We start from the raw sequence: 15,722 nt of genomic DNA on the forward strand, positions 1-15,722 counted from the left end.
AACTGCGTGACTCTTTCAGCCTGCTAGTCGAAGGCGCAGGAAGAAAAAGGGACACTTTGAATAGTGATTTTTAGCATTTATTACTAAGTTCTACAAAGTTTCCTATGAAAGCTCTCTAAGAAAAAGGGGGAAAACAGAATGAATGAAAAAGGAGGATAAGGGGAAAAAATTCACTTTCCTCTTTGTCCTCAGCATTTATGCATCTTTCAGAACACATGATCACATGTTTAAAAGTTCAACACAAGTTTACACATAAATTTAAATCATAAATCAAATAAGTTGTTTAAATCAGTGAATGTTTACAAGCATATCCATTAGGAATATTTATCTGGCTAAACATTCATCACCTGTGACAGCTCCACAAGTTCATCTGAAAGAGGAAAATTACTGACCACCAGAATTCTCACCCCAGAGTACATTCTGAACTCTCACACCAGAGTCAGACCCCCTTTCAAATGAAAACTGTTCCGGGGACATTTCTGAGATAAGGGCCTCCTGGAACGAACCCAGTCCTACCCCTCCCAACTAAGGACTGTGCCAGGGACATTTTTGAGATAAGGGTGTGAGTAAAAACCTCAGTTCTAATGAATCAAGTACATGGCCAAAGTGTGGGACGCGGTTGCAAAAGCACTTTGGAAAAACCCTTGGTTGAATCACTTAGTGACGTAAAAACTGTATTTTCCCTGCCCTGCTCCCCCCCTTGCCTCCTACCTATAAAAGCTTGTGAAAAGTTTGGGCTAATGGCCGGATCTCCTCTGCACCTTGCAGGCTGCATGAGGTCCGACCCCAGATATCTGGTATATGTGCTTTTTGTTTGTTTTGTTTGCTTTCTTGTCGTTGCTGTATTAAATCTTACTCCCTATACATCTTAAGTACCGGTCTCAGTGTCTTCTTGGGTGCGCGGCTGACCCGAGGCTTGAGTAAGTGCCTCCCTTTGGGAGTTTTGGAGTCTTTCACATCAAGAGTTAAAAACCATATGACTAAGTTATTAGTGAAGCTTTGTATAGATAAACCCAGTCAATATTTTAACTTCTGTCCTAGAACCTATAATAAATCATTAGTTACCTTTTTATGACCTTTGGTTAATTGTTTTACAACCTCTTGGAATGTGCTCTGAGTAGGAGAAAGTCTGGTTACCATCTAAGAGCAAGTAACAGTTGACACATGGGAGACTGGGAGAATTCTCACTGCAGTTTTGACTATCAGAAAGGACCTAGTAGCAGTCCTGCTATAAAAGATCTTAATAAACACTAATATAATTTTAGGAATTCTTATAGGATCATCACTAAGAAATCATCTATTTGTCTAAATAGCATCACTACAAAACAGTACATCTTTGTAGATCTGCTCAAAAGGGTGAGCTAATACCTAGTGATTGTCATATATATTTAATAACAGTAAAAGAATATTAATAGCAAGGATCTTTCCTAAAATGATTTTCTACTGGGCCTTGCCTATGGGAGCAAATCTGCCATGGATTTTTATAATCTGAAGCAGACCATCTCAGGAAGATCACCTGGTAGTTAATAGCTTGTTGGCTCCTGATCCTAACACTAACCCTAATGCCCCAACCATAAACCCCCAACCCTAACCTATCCCTAAACTCAGCCTCAGCCTAAACCGCCTAACCCTGTCCCTCTAACCCTCTAATCCTAACCCTTAACTTTGTAATATTAACTGTAACCCCAACCACCTTAAACCCTAATCTTCTAACCCTAACAGCTTATCACAATAAATTCTTGGCATTTACTTTGATCAGGTGCTTGAATTGTTATGGATCTATACAGATTTCAAAACACAAAGACTTTACCACACTGAGCATATTCATAATTTTTTTGTGCATTTGGCAATAACTGTGAAGCGCAAAGGCTGTACATTGCTTCCATTCACAGGGTTTCAGTGAATGGAAGTGTGAATAATTTTGTTATAATGAGGACTATTGAAATGTGCAAAGGCTTCACCATATTTAATACATTCATAGGGTTCCCTTCCAGTGTGATATCTTTTGTGCCTTTTGTCTTAATTTGGGTTTTATTGCTGTGAAAAGGTATCATGACCAAAGCAACTCTTGTAAAGGACAACCTTTAATTGCTGGGTGGTATACAGATTCAGTCTATTACCATCAAGAATGGCAGTGACCAACCAAACACGGTGCTGGAGGAGCTGAAAGTTCTACATCTTGATTAGAAGACAGCCAGAAGACTCTTCTGCCCTGGGTGGAGCTTAAGCACAGGATCTCAAAGCCGACCCCCACAGTGACACACTTCCTTATAAAAGGCCACACCTCCAAATAGTGCCACCTGGCTGTGGGCCAACCACCACACCTTTAAAGATCACTGACCTGTAAAGGCTTTACCACATTGGGTACATTCATAGGGTTACATTCTAGTATGTGTTCTTTTATGTACTTGGAGGTCACTTGATTGTGAATAGGCTTTACCACATTGATTACATTTGTAGAGTTTTTCTCCAGTATGAATTCTTTCATGATATTGAAGTTGACCATGAGAGGCAAAGGATTTACTACATAGCTTATATTCATAGGATTTCTCTCCAGTATGTGTTGTTTTATGTATTTGAAGCTTAGTGTTAAATGCAAAGGTTTTACCACATTCATTACATTTGTAAGGTTTCTCTCCAGTATGAATTCTTTTATGTCTTTTAAGAACATTCTGACCTGCAAAGGCTTTACCACATTGATCACATTCATAGGGTTTCTCTCTGGTATGTGTTCTTTTATGTACTTGGAGATATCTAGGATATGCAAAGGCCTTACCACATTGATCACATTCATAGGGTTTCTCTCCGGTATGTGTTCTTTTATGTACTTGGAGATATCTAGGATATGCAAAGGCCTTACCACATTGATCACATTCATAGGGTGTCTCTCTGGTATGTGTTCTTTTATGTACTTGGAGATAACCATGAGATGCAAAGTCCTTACCACATTGATCACATTCATAGGGTTTCTCTCCAGTATGTGTTCTTTTATGTACTTGGAGATATCTAGGATATGCAAAGGCCTTACCACATTGATCACATTCATAGGGTTTCTCTCCAGTATGTGTTCTTTTATGTATTTGAAGATGACCATGATATGTAAAGGCTTTACCACATTGATTACATTCATAGGGTTTCTCTCCAGTATGTGTTCTTTTATGTCTTTGAAGATGACCAGGACATACAAAGGCTTTGCCACACTGATTACATTCATAGGGTCTTTCCCCAGTATGTATTCTTTAAAGGCTTTACCACATTGATTACATTTGTACGGTTTCTCTCCGGTATGAATTCTTTCATGATAATGAAGTTGACCATGAGAGGCAAAGGATTTACTGCACTGCTTACATTCATAGGGTTTCTCTCCAGTATGTGTTGCTTTATGTACTCGGAGATTAGTATTAAATGCAAAGGCTTTACCACAATCACTACATTTGTAAGGTTTCTCTCCAGTATGAATTTTTTCATGTCTTTGAAGATGACCAGGAAATGCAAAGGCTTTGCCACATTGCTTACATTCATAGGGTTTCTCTCCGGTATGTGTTCTTTTATGTACTTGGAGATAACCAGGATATGCAAAGGCCTTACCACATTGATCACATTTGTAAGTTTTCTCTCCAGAATGTGTTATTTTATGCATTTGGAGGTAACTGAGTCGTGCAAAGGCTTTACCACACTGATTGCATTTGTAGGGTTTCTCTCCAGTATGAATTATCTTACAAATTTGTAGATGTGCAAAGGATTCACCATAGGGTTTCTCTCCAATATGAATTCTTTCATACCTTTGAGGATAACTGTGACATGCAAAGGCTTTACCATACTGAGTATATTCATAGGGTTTCTCTCCAGTTAGACTTCTTTTATGCCTGCAAAAATAATTGGCACATGTGAAGCTTTACCACATTCTATATACCAGTGAACCTTTTATCTGTAGGAATTAATTTTACAATTTGGTCTAATTGTAAAGAGGAATCACATCTTAAAATTTTTATCACAGCCGGGCGTGGTGACGCACACCTTTAATCCCAGCACTTGGGAGGCAGAGGCAGGTGGATTTCTAAGTTCGAGGCCAGCCTGGTCTACAGAGTGAGTTCCAGGACAGTCAGAGCTATACAGAGAAACCCTGTCTCGAAAAACAAAAACAAAAACAAAAAAAAATTATCACTTTGTTTACATTCATGGTTTCGCCTTCATTATAGGTTGTTTTGCATACCTGTAATGGTAAGAGTGTTATTACATGGCTCTCATTTGTAGCATCCTTTTTCTCTGAGATTTTTCACAAATTTGAAGGGAAATGGAAGAGCTCAGAGCTTTACCACACTGAGTACATACATAAATGTTCCTATATCGTGAAATACACTACATTTTCACACTACATTGGCAAAGTAAACCAGGACAAACAGAAAAGAATTTCCATAATCCTAGTACTCACAGGGATTTTCTCCAGTGTGAGTTTATGGATATATTCCCACTGAAGTTGGAAAACTAATTGTAAACTTGTATCACACTGAGAAAGTTTGCTCAAGTGTGGACTACTACATACATTTCAATTGTTCTGGGAGAGAGAAAGGTACATTGCTTATTTCAATATACCTATGCTCACATGGTTTGTCACATTGTGACACATGATATACCTATTAAAAGAATAAGAAATGAAAGATTTCCACATTGCATTCACACAGTTTGTGTTTTGTTCATCAAAGACATATAGTATAGGGATTAAAGTTTCTCCCCAACAACACTCTTGACTCCCATAAACTGTCCCTCTCACTTAAACTTAGCAATGTTACTATATGAGAAATCAGTTTTACTATATAATATGTGCTTATTAAAAACATATACTTATAATATATAGATATATAAGATATAGATATATATCTTTTGCAATGTATGACTGAAGTGAGACTAAATAGATGGGCATTTCTACAGAGTAGCTGTAATGTGGCTATGATTCAAATGGTAATATGTGATAAGGCATTGTTTCCTTGTCTTCTTTCATAAAGGAATGCCTTGCAAACACAATTCAGACACCTGACATTGAGGTACATAGATTTGTTAGAATTTAATACTAATCGATACACTTAAAGAAGTGCTTTTTTTTTTTTACACTTTTGCTTTTCTTTAAAAGTTCCAGGACACATTAACATTTCTTCAAAGGCATATTCATAGCAACTTGCACATGAAAATTACCTTCCATGTCTTCTGCAACTTTGACAATGTTCTTCAATATTATGGTCTTTCCAATTATAACCTAAGATATAGTACCAGAAAATGTATAAATATATTATTGAAAATTAGACAAAATTTAAGTTACTATCCTTAGTGAACCTGATTTATTATGTCATTGTTCCTCATTCTCAATTGAAATTACAGAAAAGCATCAGTAACAAAAAAACAGTTATTCCCGTATTTTAAAAAGTGAAAGAAAATTCACTATCTTACCTATAGCAGTGAGGTTCCTGTAGGTGTCCAGTATCACATCTTTGTAGAGACTCTTCTGTGAAGGATTCAGCAAAGCCCATTCTTCTCCAGTGAAGTTCACATACACATCATCATAAGTCAGTGCATCCTAAAATATTCCATACATGTGTACAACAGAAACCATGATACCGACATCATTGTAAATGTATGCTTCAATGACAATATATTTATATAATTCTGAAGAACTAGAAGTAACTGGATGCCAGTGGTGATCCGCTGCAGACTAACTTGTAACATCAGTTTGCAAAAAATTTAGAACAAATAAAGCAAAAGATGTGCCTTTGGTGACCTTGGGGGATATAACTGCCCCTGTTTTGTTTTTAAAAGCCAAATTTTTAAAGTGCGATGAGCACGTTCAACTATTCCTTGTCCCATGGGGTTATAAGGAATTCCCGTTTTATGTTTGATACCAAATTCCTTACAAAATGAAGTAAAATTTTTGCTAGAATAGGATGGCCCGTTATCTGTCTTAATGAGTTTGGGCAATCCCATAGCATTAAAGGCTTGGAGGCAATGATCAATTACAGTTCTAGATGCCGCTCCAGTATGTAGAGAAGCAAAAAGAAATACTGAACAATTGTCAATACAAACACGTATATATTTTAATTTTCCAAATTCTGCATAATGAGTTACATCCATTTGCAAAATATGATTAGGCATAAGACCTTGTGGATTAACTCCTAAATGTGGCACTGGAAATAATGTAATACATTTAGGACATTGTTTTACAATCATTCTTGCCTGCTCCTTAGTGATCTTATGTCGGAGCCTTAAGGTACCGCTAGAGAGATGAAATTTTTTTCATGATCACGTTTGGCCAAAGCAACAGGATCTGAAATTAAGGCTTCTCCTATTAGAGCTCTGTCGATGCAATCATTGCCTTCAGCTAAAGGTCTAGGAAAACCAGAATGAGATCATATGTGGCCAATATAGAACTGGTCTTTTCGGGCAAGAATGATGTTTTGCAATTGTGAAAACAAGGATCCTGCTGGCGTATTTAGGTTAAACGTACCACAAGTCTCCAATAAGAGTACCAATTGTGCAACATATAAACTATCAGTAAAAATATTAAAAGCCTCATTCACAGACTGAAAGACATTTAGTACTGCTGTTAATTCTGCTAATTGAGCTGAGATGCCAGGAGTCTTTATGATTATCTGTTGATTATTTATAAGATATCCAGCTTGCCCTTTAAAGGAACCATCAGTAAACACCAGAAAAGCATTGTGTAAGGGTTGTAAAGAGGCCATATTAGGAAATATCACCTCATGTACCTTTAAAAATTTTATCAACCTATCTTGAGGGTAGTGGTTGTCTATAGTTCCTTTAAACCTTATTTGAGCAAGGAACCTATCTGTACTGTGCTGTTTCAGCCAAGTATCTTACCTACGCTGTGAGGCTGAACAATAATATCTGGCTCTCGGCCAAAATAATGCCTGCTTACTTCCAAGGATAATCATCTGAGCTACTGCTTCATAATATGGCAAGATATTATGTTTAGGAGAAATCCTCGAATGTATCCACATTAGAGGAGACTTTTTTCATAACAATCCTGTAGGCATATGAATCGTATTAAAAATTAACAGATGTAAAGACAAAGAGTAATCTATATAAGTGACAAATTGTTCTTCAATAGTTTTTCTCACTAGTTGTAAGGCCAGCAATCCTTCTGAGGTTAAAGATCTAGGGGAGGTAAGATCAGAACTCCCTTTAAGAATATCAAATAAAGAGCCGGGCGTGGTGGCGCACTCCTTTAATCCCAGCACTCAGGAGGCGGAGGCAGGCGGATTTCTGAGTTTGAGGCCAGCCTGGTCTACAAAGTGAGCTCCAGGACAGCCAGAGCTATACAGAGAAACCCTGTCTCAAAAAACCAAAAAAAAAAAAAAAAAAAAAAAGAATATCAAATAAAGGTTTCAACTTCCTTGTAGTAAGCTTTAAATAGGGGTGAAGCCAATTAATATCACCTAACAATTTTTGAAAATCATTCAAAGTCCTTAAGTTGTCTCTGAGAATAACTATCTTCTGGGGGAAAATATCTTGATTAGTAAGTCTAAAACCAAAATAATTATAAGAATACTGAGTTTGTATCTTTTCAGGAGCTATCTGTACTCCTTTATCAGCTAAAGCTTTTTGTAAATCTCTATAACACAAAAGCAAATCCTTGGGGTCTTTTCCAGGCAACCCAGGACAAATTCTTAACTGTCCAAAAACAGTCTTCTTAAAAAACAAAAACAAAAACAAAAACAAAAATAAAAACAAAAACAGTCTTCTTAAAGGAACAGTATTTTTTCTTATGAGTTGTATATGCATAAACAATTGCAAATTTGAGAATTTATAGTATCTGAGGGATGAAAAATTTTAAGCAATTTGTAAGCTCTGAGATACATATATTGGCAAATATACAAATTAAAGCTTGATTATTCAACATTTAAAACACCATCTACAGCACACAATTTAATTATCTGTGTTGAAACAGGAGGAGACTCAAAAGAATAAGCCTGTGATCCAATTCACATATACTTTTCTCCCATAGAAGGGCTGTTTTTAAGCACAGTAAATGGGATGCATGCAAGCATGAATTTATAGAAGGTAAAAAGTATGCATAATTTTAAACTTATCTTTAGGATAATGATTATCAATTTTATTTAAAATGATGGTATGCAATAGGCCAAATATCAATATTCTGTAATAACCAAATTAATTGCTGTTTGGAACAAGGAACAGACACTTTGTCAGGTTTTTAAGACACAATTTTTGTTATAGGTTTTCTAAAATATACAAGTTTATCTTACAATTCTTTATTAGCACCACAGCAGCCTTAATAGGATGTATGGATTTATCTTACAATTCTTTATTAGCACCACAGCAGCCTTAATAGGATGTTAAAACTTTGCTTTGAGGCAAAGAAAGATGATTTTACATTAATGTTTTCTCTTATCAAAGAATTGCTGTGGCACATTTAATAACCATAACTAAAATAGGCAGTTAATATTTAATTACCATTGATTATAATTGATAACAATTATAAAAGCTTTCTTTATTTTCTGCAAAGCCTTTTGTTCTTTGCCAGTTAATTTGTGTCTCACTTAATAGCACCTAACAAAGGCTTAAGTTCTCCTGTGGTGAGTTTAAGGTGAGGTCTTAGCCAATTAACATCTCCTGGAAGCTTTTGAAAATAAAATTTTGAAGCAAATCAATTTTTCGTTCTTAGATTTTCTGTACCGCAATTTTATAGTATAACTAAAACCCTAAATATTAAAAAGATATTGCCTCTGAATCTTTTTGGAGCAACAGCTACTCCCCAGAGTTTAAAAGCTCCTTGTGTGAGAGCAAAGACTTAAAGTAAACTTCTCCTTAAAAGCATTAGCTAATAAAATACTTTTCACTTAGGAAACAATATACACTGAAGGATTCAAACTCTTAGCTTCTTGTATTGAAGCAAAGACAGTAAGAATTTCTCTTACACGAGGTAAAGCTATATAAGTCATACCTAGAGGCAAAATTTTCCAGTGATCACCAGTTCACTAGAAGCAAAATCCTTTGCAATTATCAGAATGCAAAGGAAAAAAACCAAACTTTTAAACCTATAATAACTTTGTATGAAGTAGGCAAGTCAAATCGCAATGTCCTGATAAATTCTACAGCCTGATTGACCTTTTATAAACTTTGAATCTAAACTTTATTTAGAACAACATCTGGATAGATCTGCAACAGTGTTCTTTTAGCTAAAAGGAATTTTCCCTGAAGGCAAGGAGAGGCAAGTTTCAATAGCTTCTTTAGGCACAAAAGAAAGTCACACAAGCCCTGAAGAGGCTGCTCTGAGCTTTGTTCCTCTTGCTGTGAGGACAGATTTTAGAATTTTTAAGTTTCTTTTGCAATATTAGACTATAACTACAACCTTGGGAAAGCAAAACCCAATTTCAAAACAATTTATCACCTTAGAATAAACATCAAAACTTCACTATCACGTTATGAAATTTGGCTTCCAATTTATACCTATGAATGCATGACAGTGCAAATTTTAATGCTTCATTAAAGAGACATTACTTTAAATCTTACCTTTAATTCTACTTTCTAGGATAAGAATCACACATTATGTCAACTAGAAGTATCCTTAGAGGCCCAGCCTCTTGGCCTGCCTTATGCCAAGTGTTGGAAAGACTCCAAACCTGAGTGACCAATTTAAAGCTAACTTTCTAGTAACCAGTGTTACGCCTTTTTGATCAGACCCAATAACTTATAAGCTAATACTCTACGATGAAGACACACAGAGCATATTACACCTCTAAGACCAGTAAAAAACCAAATGAAGTGGCTACACGAGTCTAGTAAGTCCCCAGCCTGAAACAGGCTGATCCAGACCTTGACTGCCACTGAGGAGAGTACCTAGGGTGGAGAGTACCTAGGGTGGAGCCTTTCTGCCTAGATGACTCTATTGTCCAGCCACTGCCTCTGTTCTCCTTCAAGACACTGCTACCTGCTGAGAGGCCCCAGAGCTATTCCGGAGACTACACCCTATCCTGCACATCATCACCTGCAGCTGGTTCCAGGCTCCAAGAATAGATTAGTGGGGGTGGGGGGTGTTGATGGGCCTCCTCCCCTTTATAAGCACAGTTTTCTATTAAACATTTGAGCTTTGATCAGGAATCTTGACTTAGCTCCATTTTTCTCTCGACAGTCTAGTTCTCTCTCTTTCAGCTCCAGTCTGCCTCCCAGGTGTACCCCAGTCCATGTGAGCAACGGGTGGGCTCGCAACAGTTTGGTGCCCGAACAGGGACCTGGCACATGATGATATAATCAGTTGTTAGGTCCCCGAGAGTAGACCAATGGAATGGCCTGTATACTAAGAACTACAGAGGCAAGCTTCACCCACATAATAGAGATGGGAGAGAGAACCTCAGGCACAGAAAACATGGATACATGGGTCAAAATAACATTAGATCTAAAAGTTCTCTGGCTTAAAACATTCAGGAAATCTGGGACATTAAGAAAAGAGAAAAACTGAATTAATGGAACAGAGGAAGAATACTAGTTCAAGGGTCCAGAAAATATATTCAACAAAATCACAAAATAAAATTTTGAAAAGAAATAAAAAGATGCCTATCAAGGTACAAGAAGCATGAACAATACTAAATAGATTGGACTGGGGAAAAAAGTCCCTTTGTCACATAATATCAAAACACAAAACATAGAGAACAAAGAAAGAATAGGAAATCTGCAATAGAAAAATAAAATAACAACAAAATAATCAAATAACATATCAAAGGAAACCTATTAGAATTATTCCTGTCTTTGTAATGTAGACTCCAGCCCCCAGAAGGGCTTGAACACATGTGCTACAGACTCTAAGAAACTACAGATGACATCTCAGATTACTGTCTTAGTTAGGGTTTTACTGCTATGAACCGCCACCATGACCAAGACAACACTTATAAGGACAACATTTCATTGTGGCTGGCTTACAGGTTCAGAGGTTCATTCCATTATTATAAAGGTGGGAGCATGGCACACGTAGTGCAGAAGGAGCTGAGTTCTACATCTTCACCTGAAGGCTGCTAGGTGAAGATCAACTTACAGGCACCTGGGACTGGGGTCTTAAAGCCCACCTCCACAGTGACACACCTACTCCAACAAGGCTACACCTCCTCATAGTGCCACTCCCTGGGCCAAGCATATACAGAGCATCACATTCCACTCCTTGGCCCTCATAGGCTTTTTGAAATACATGATTCTATTGGGACCACAACTAGCCATAGCATAATTAAAAATGCACATTTAGTCCAATTTCCAAAGTCTCCACAGATATTACACAGCTCTGGTGTGGAGAGCCGCCATAACATTTGCCATCACAAGATGGCGCCGGCTTCCGCAGTGCCTTATGCCACTTAAAGAAAGAACAAGTTATGGTGCGCATGCGCTAGGAGTAATGTGTGGCAAGTCATAGCCCACCCCAGGGCGTGTCTATGAGATTGTGGGTAAGCAACCAGTCAGGTGTGGACACGCCAAGCTAGGGTGTATATAAGCAGTGCCTTTCTGAGGCTCTTTGTCTACCTCATCAATAAAGATTTGCTGTAGAAGAGCCTTGTCAGAGCAATTTATTGTAGATAAAAAATTGGAGGCAAAGGTTAATGTCTTAGAAGTAGTGGTCTCAACAATAAGACAGGATGTAACAAATATTAAGGGATACAGTCTCTTGTCTTCACCAGGATCTCTATTTCTATTTTTCCTCCACTGTACTGAATAATTCATTACCACTGTTTCATTTCCTCTTTGTTAAAGTTTGTTTTGTTCTGGGGGCTGGAGAGATGGCTCAGTGATTAAGAGCACTGACTGCTCTTCCAGAGGTCCTGAGTTCAATTCCCAGCAACCACATGGTGGCTCACAACCATCTGTAATGGGATCAGATGTCCTCTTCTGGTGTGTCTGAAGACAGCAACAGTGTATTCACATACATTAAATAAATAAATAAATAAATAAATAAATATTTTTTAAAAGTTTGTTTTTTTCTGTTGAACTTGTCGAATAATGTGCATCATTCCTAGAGAAGTCTATTTTCTAGTGTTACCTTGTGTCCAGGACACCTTAAGTAGAACACAAGTGAAAGACAGCATTGAGATGATGATGAAAGTCTAACTCTAAGAAAGGTGCTATAATGTGTACAGTAAATTTCCTTTAATCAAATGTTCATGTGTTGTACTGGCTATTTTTGTGTCAACTTGACACAGCTGGAGTTATCACAGAGAAAGGAGCTTCAGTTGAGGAAATGCCTCCATGAGATCCAACTGTAAGGCATTTTCTCAATTAGTGATCAAGGGGGAAAGGCCCCTTGTGGGTGGGACCATCTCTGGGCTGGTAGTCTTGGGTTCTATAAGAGAGCAGGCTGAGCAAGCCAGGGGAGGCAAGCCAGTAAAGAACATCCCTCCATGGCCTCTGCATCAGCTCCTGCTTTCTGACCTGCTTGAGTTCCAGTCCTGACTTCCTTTGGTGATGAACAGCAGCATGGAAGTGTAAGCCAAATAAACCCTTTCCTCCCCAACTTGCTTCTTGGTCATGATGTTTGTGCAGGAATAGAAACCCTGACTAAGACAAATTGGTACCAGCAGAGTGGGGTATTCCTGTGACAACCTGACCATGTTTTGGGGAGGACTGTGGAAGGACTTTGGAACTTTGGGCTTGAAGATCCATTCGTTGTTAAGAGCTCTGTCAGATGTTGTGTAGGAGCTTGGAAGATAATGTTGAGAACAGTGCAGAAGATGGAGGTCTGGTTTGTGAAATTTCAGAGGGAAAATTAAAGACTCTTTTCAGGGCCGTTGCTGTTTTGATTGTGAAGATTTTGTAGTTCTGGTTAGCTGGGGCTGAAGAATCATCTGTGATTAACAAGATACCAGAACTACTAAAGCAAAAACTTTGCATTACTGGGACTATTGATGCTGGTTAGCTGGAGCTAAGAAATTAGCGGTGATTAAGAAGAGACCAGCATCGTTGAGGTGACATCTTCTGGGAAGTGTTTTCTGAAAGCACAAAGAGGCTGTGTTCCAGAGATAGGCAAGGTTGTACTCCTTCTGCAGCGGGACTTGGTAATGTGTAAGGGTCACCCAGGTGGTACTGGTTTTGAAGGCATGAAGGGGTCATGCAGAGCAGCTGAGGCTCGGCACTGTGAGAGGCCATGGAAGGCCATTGGTGAAGGTGCAGCCTCAGTTGTAATTGAAGGCCCAGGACTGAAGGGGTCATGCAGTGTTTTGGAGATGCCAGTACCATGAGATGACCACCAAGAGCAGCAGCAGCAGTGGAGTACAGGCATCTGGAGCCCAGAGGACGACATGTGTGCTACAAAGGGCATGGCTGGAGAAGTGACCCAAGCCCTTGGAGGAGCCCAGAAGATCGTGAGTTGGATCCCAGACGTTGGACAGTTGGAGATTGATTTTTGCTTTGATTGTGACTGTGCCCTGATATTTTCCCTCTTGAAGGAAGAAACTGTTTTAGTGGAGCCCACAGTTAAGAGACTTTTAATTGTAAAAAGACTTTGGATTTTAAAAGAGATGGATATTTTAAAGAGATTGAAATTTTAAGAATATGTAAAGACTGTGGGACTTTTAAAGTTATTTAGATCTTGGGGATGAATAAGAATGTAAGGGTTGAGGCTTACTAGTGATGTGTTTGTGTGTCAAGTTGACAAGGGGTCAATTGTACTGGCTATTTTTGTGTCAACTTGACACAGCTGGAGTTATCACAGAGAAAGGAGCTTCAGTTGAGGAAATGCCTCCATGAGATCCAACTGTAAGGCATTTTCTCAATTAGTGATCAAGGGGGAAAGGCCCCTTGTGGGTGGGACCATCTCTGGGCTGGTAGTCTTGGGTTCTATAAGAGAGCAGGCTGAGCAAGCCAGGGGAGGCAAGCCAGTAAAGAACATCCCTCCATGGCCTCTGCATCAGCTCCTGCTTTCTGACCTGCTTGAGTTCCAGTCCTGACTTCCTTTGGTGATGAACAGCAGCATGGAAGTGTAAGCCAAATAAACCCTTTCCTCCCCAACTTGCTTCTTGGTCATGATGTTTGTGCAGGAATAGAAACCCTGACTAAGACATGTGTGATGCTTATTTTATTAGAAAAAATTTCATAAGAACTTTATAAGTAATTTAATGGTTATATAATATACATATATAAATACATTTTAAAAATAAAAGATTTAAAATAAAAATTGAAAAAGGTTTTCACGGGCTGGAGAAATGGCTCAGTGGTTGAGAGCACCGACTGCTCTTCCGAAGGTCCTGAGTTCAAACCCCAGCAGCCACATGGTGGCTCACAACCATCCATAATGAGATCTGACAACCTCTTCTGGTGCATCTGAGGACAGCTACAGTGTACTTAGATATAATAATATATAAGTCTTTAAAAAAAAGTTTCACCGGACAGTGGTGGTGCACTCCTTTAATCCCAGCACTTGGGAGGCAGAGACAGAAAGATGTCTGAGTTCGAGGCCAGCCTGGTCTACAAAGTGAGTTCCAGGACAGCCAGGGCTATACAGAGAAACCCTGTCTTGAAAAACAAACACACAGCCGGGTGTGGTGGCACATGCCTTTAATCCCAGCACTCGGGAGGCAGAGGCAGGCAGATTACTGAGTTCGATGCCAGCCTGGTCTACAAAGTGAGTTCCAGGACAGCCAGGGCTATACAGAGAAACACTGTCTCGAAAAACCAAAAACCGGGGCTGGTGAGATGGCTCAGTGGGTAAGAGCACCCGACTGCTCTTCCAAAGGTCCAGAGTTCAAATCCCAGCAACCACATGATGGCTCACAACCATCCGTAGTGAGATCTGGCGCCCTCTTCTGGAGTGTCTGAAGACAGCTACAGTGTACTTACATATAATAAATAAATCTTTAAAAAAAAAAAAAAGAAAAACCAAAAACAAAAAACAAAAAAAAAAAGGGGGGGGGCTGGAGAGATGGCTCAGTGGTTAAGAGCAATGACTGTTCTTCCAGAATTCCTGAGTTCAAATCCCAGCACCCACATGGTGGCTCCCAACCATCTATAATGGGATCCCATACCCTCGTCTGATGTGTCTGAAGACAGCTATAGTGTACTCATGTGTATAAAATAAATTTAAAAGTCTTTTTTAAAAAAAGAAAAACAAGTTTTCACAGTCTTTAATTTTAAAAGAGAAATTGTTTCTGGGTGAGTATTTGAACGACATTTTCAGTAGTCTATTACAATGTGATCAGCACTCTAGCTGGAGGATAGGATGTGCAAACTTGCTCATTTACATGTATTTTACATGACTGTCCTCCCAGACAAAAGGGAATACTATGATCTGTACTTTAGGATAGGTGCTAATAAAGCATCTAGATAACATACCATCTTCTTCAAATAGTCATAGAGCCTTTTGTCATTTCAAATAAATTTCACCTACCTTCTTAGAAAGGGAAGACAAGAACTCTCCCTTTTTTTGGGCAATGGCATTTTTATTTTATTATTATTATTAAAGATTTATTCCTTTATTCTGTTCAGTGTTCTGCCTGCACGCCAGAAGAGGGCACCAAGATCATGTTACAAATACTTGTGAGCCACCATGTGCTTGCTGGGAATTGAATTCAGGACCTCTGGAAGCACAGTCAGTCCATTCAAACTCTAAGCCATCTCTCCAGTGCATTTTTATTCTTAAGATAATTTCCCAATATCACCATATCCATACTTTAGTTAATTACTTAAATTTAATTTTCTGAGAATGAACAAATTTGTAGTAGATC

At 38.5% G+C, this 15,722-nt stretch overlaps 2 pseudogenes across 1 annotated transcript; both read right to left on the reverse strand.

Annotated features, from left to right (window-relative positions):
* Window positions 1-2,268: 2,268 nt before the first annotated feature.
* On the reverse strand, window positions 2,269-3,640 carry LOC110288129 (uncharacterized; annotated as a pseudogene).
* A 1,530-nt stretch (window positions 3,641-5,170) lies between these two features.
* Window positions 5,171-5,605, reverse strand: LOC147005332 (zinc finger protein 431-like; annotated as a pseudogene). The gene is made up of 2 exons (XR_015046972.1): window positions 5,443-5,605; window positions 5,171-5,251 (listed from the first exon to the last, which is right to left on the reverse strand). The product of XR_015046972.1 is annotated as a zinc finger protein 431-like (transcript).
* Between the last annotated feature and the right edge of the window lie 10,117 nt (window positions 5,606-15,722).

The sequence above is a fragment of the Mus caroli genome, unplaced genomic scaffold, assembly GCF_978045245.1.
Source record: "Mus caroli unplaced genomic scaffold, Mus_caroli_1 scaffold_4, whole genome shotgun sequence".
In the NCBI taxonomy this organism is placed as follows: Eukaryota; Metazoa; Chordata; class Mammalia; order Rodentia; family Muridae; genus Mus; species Mus caroli.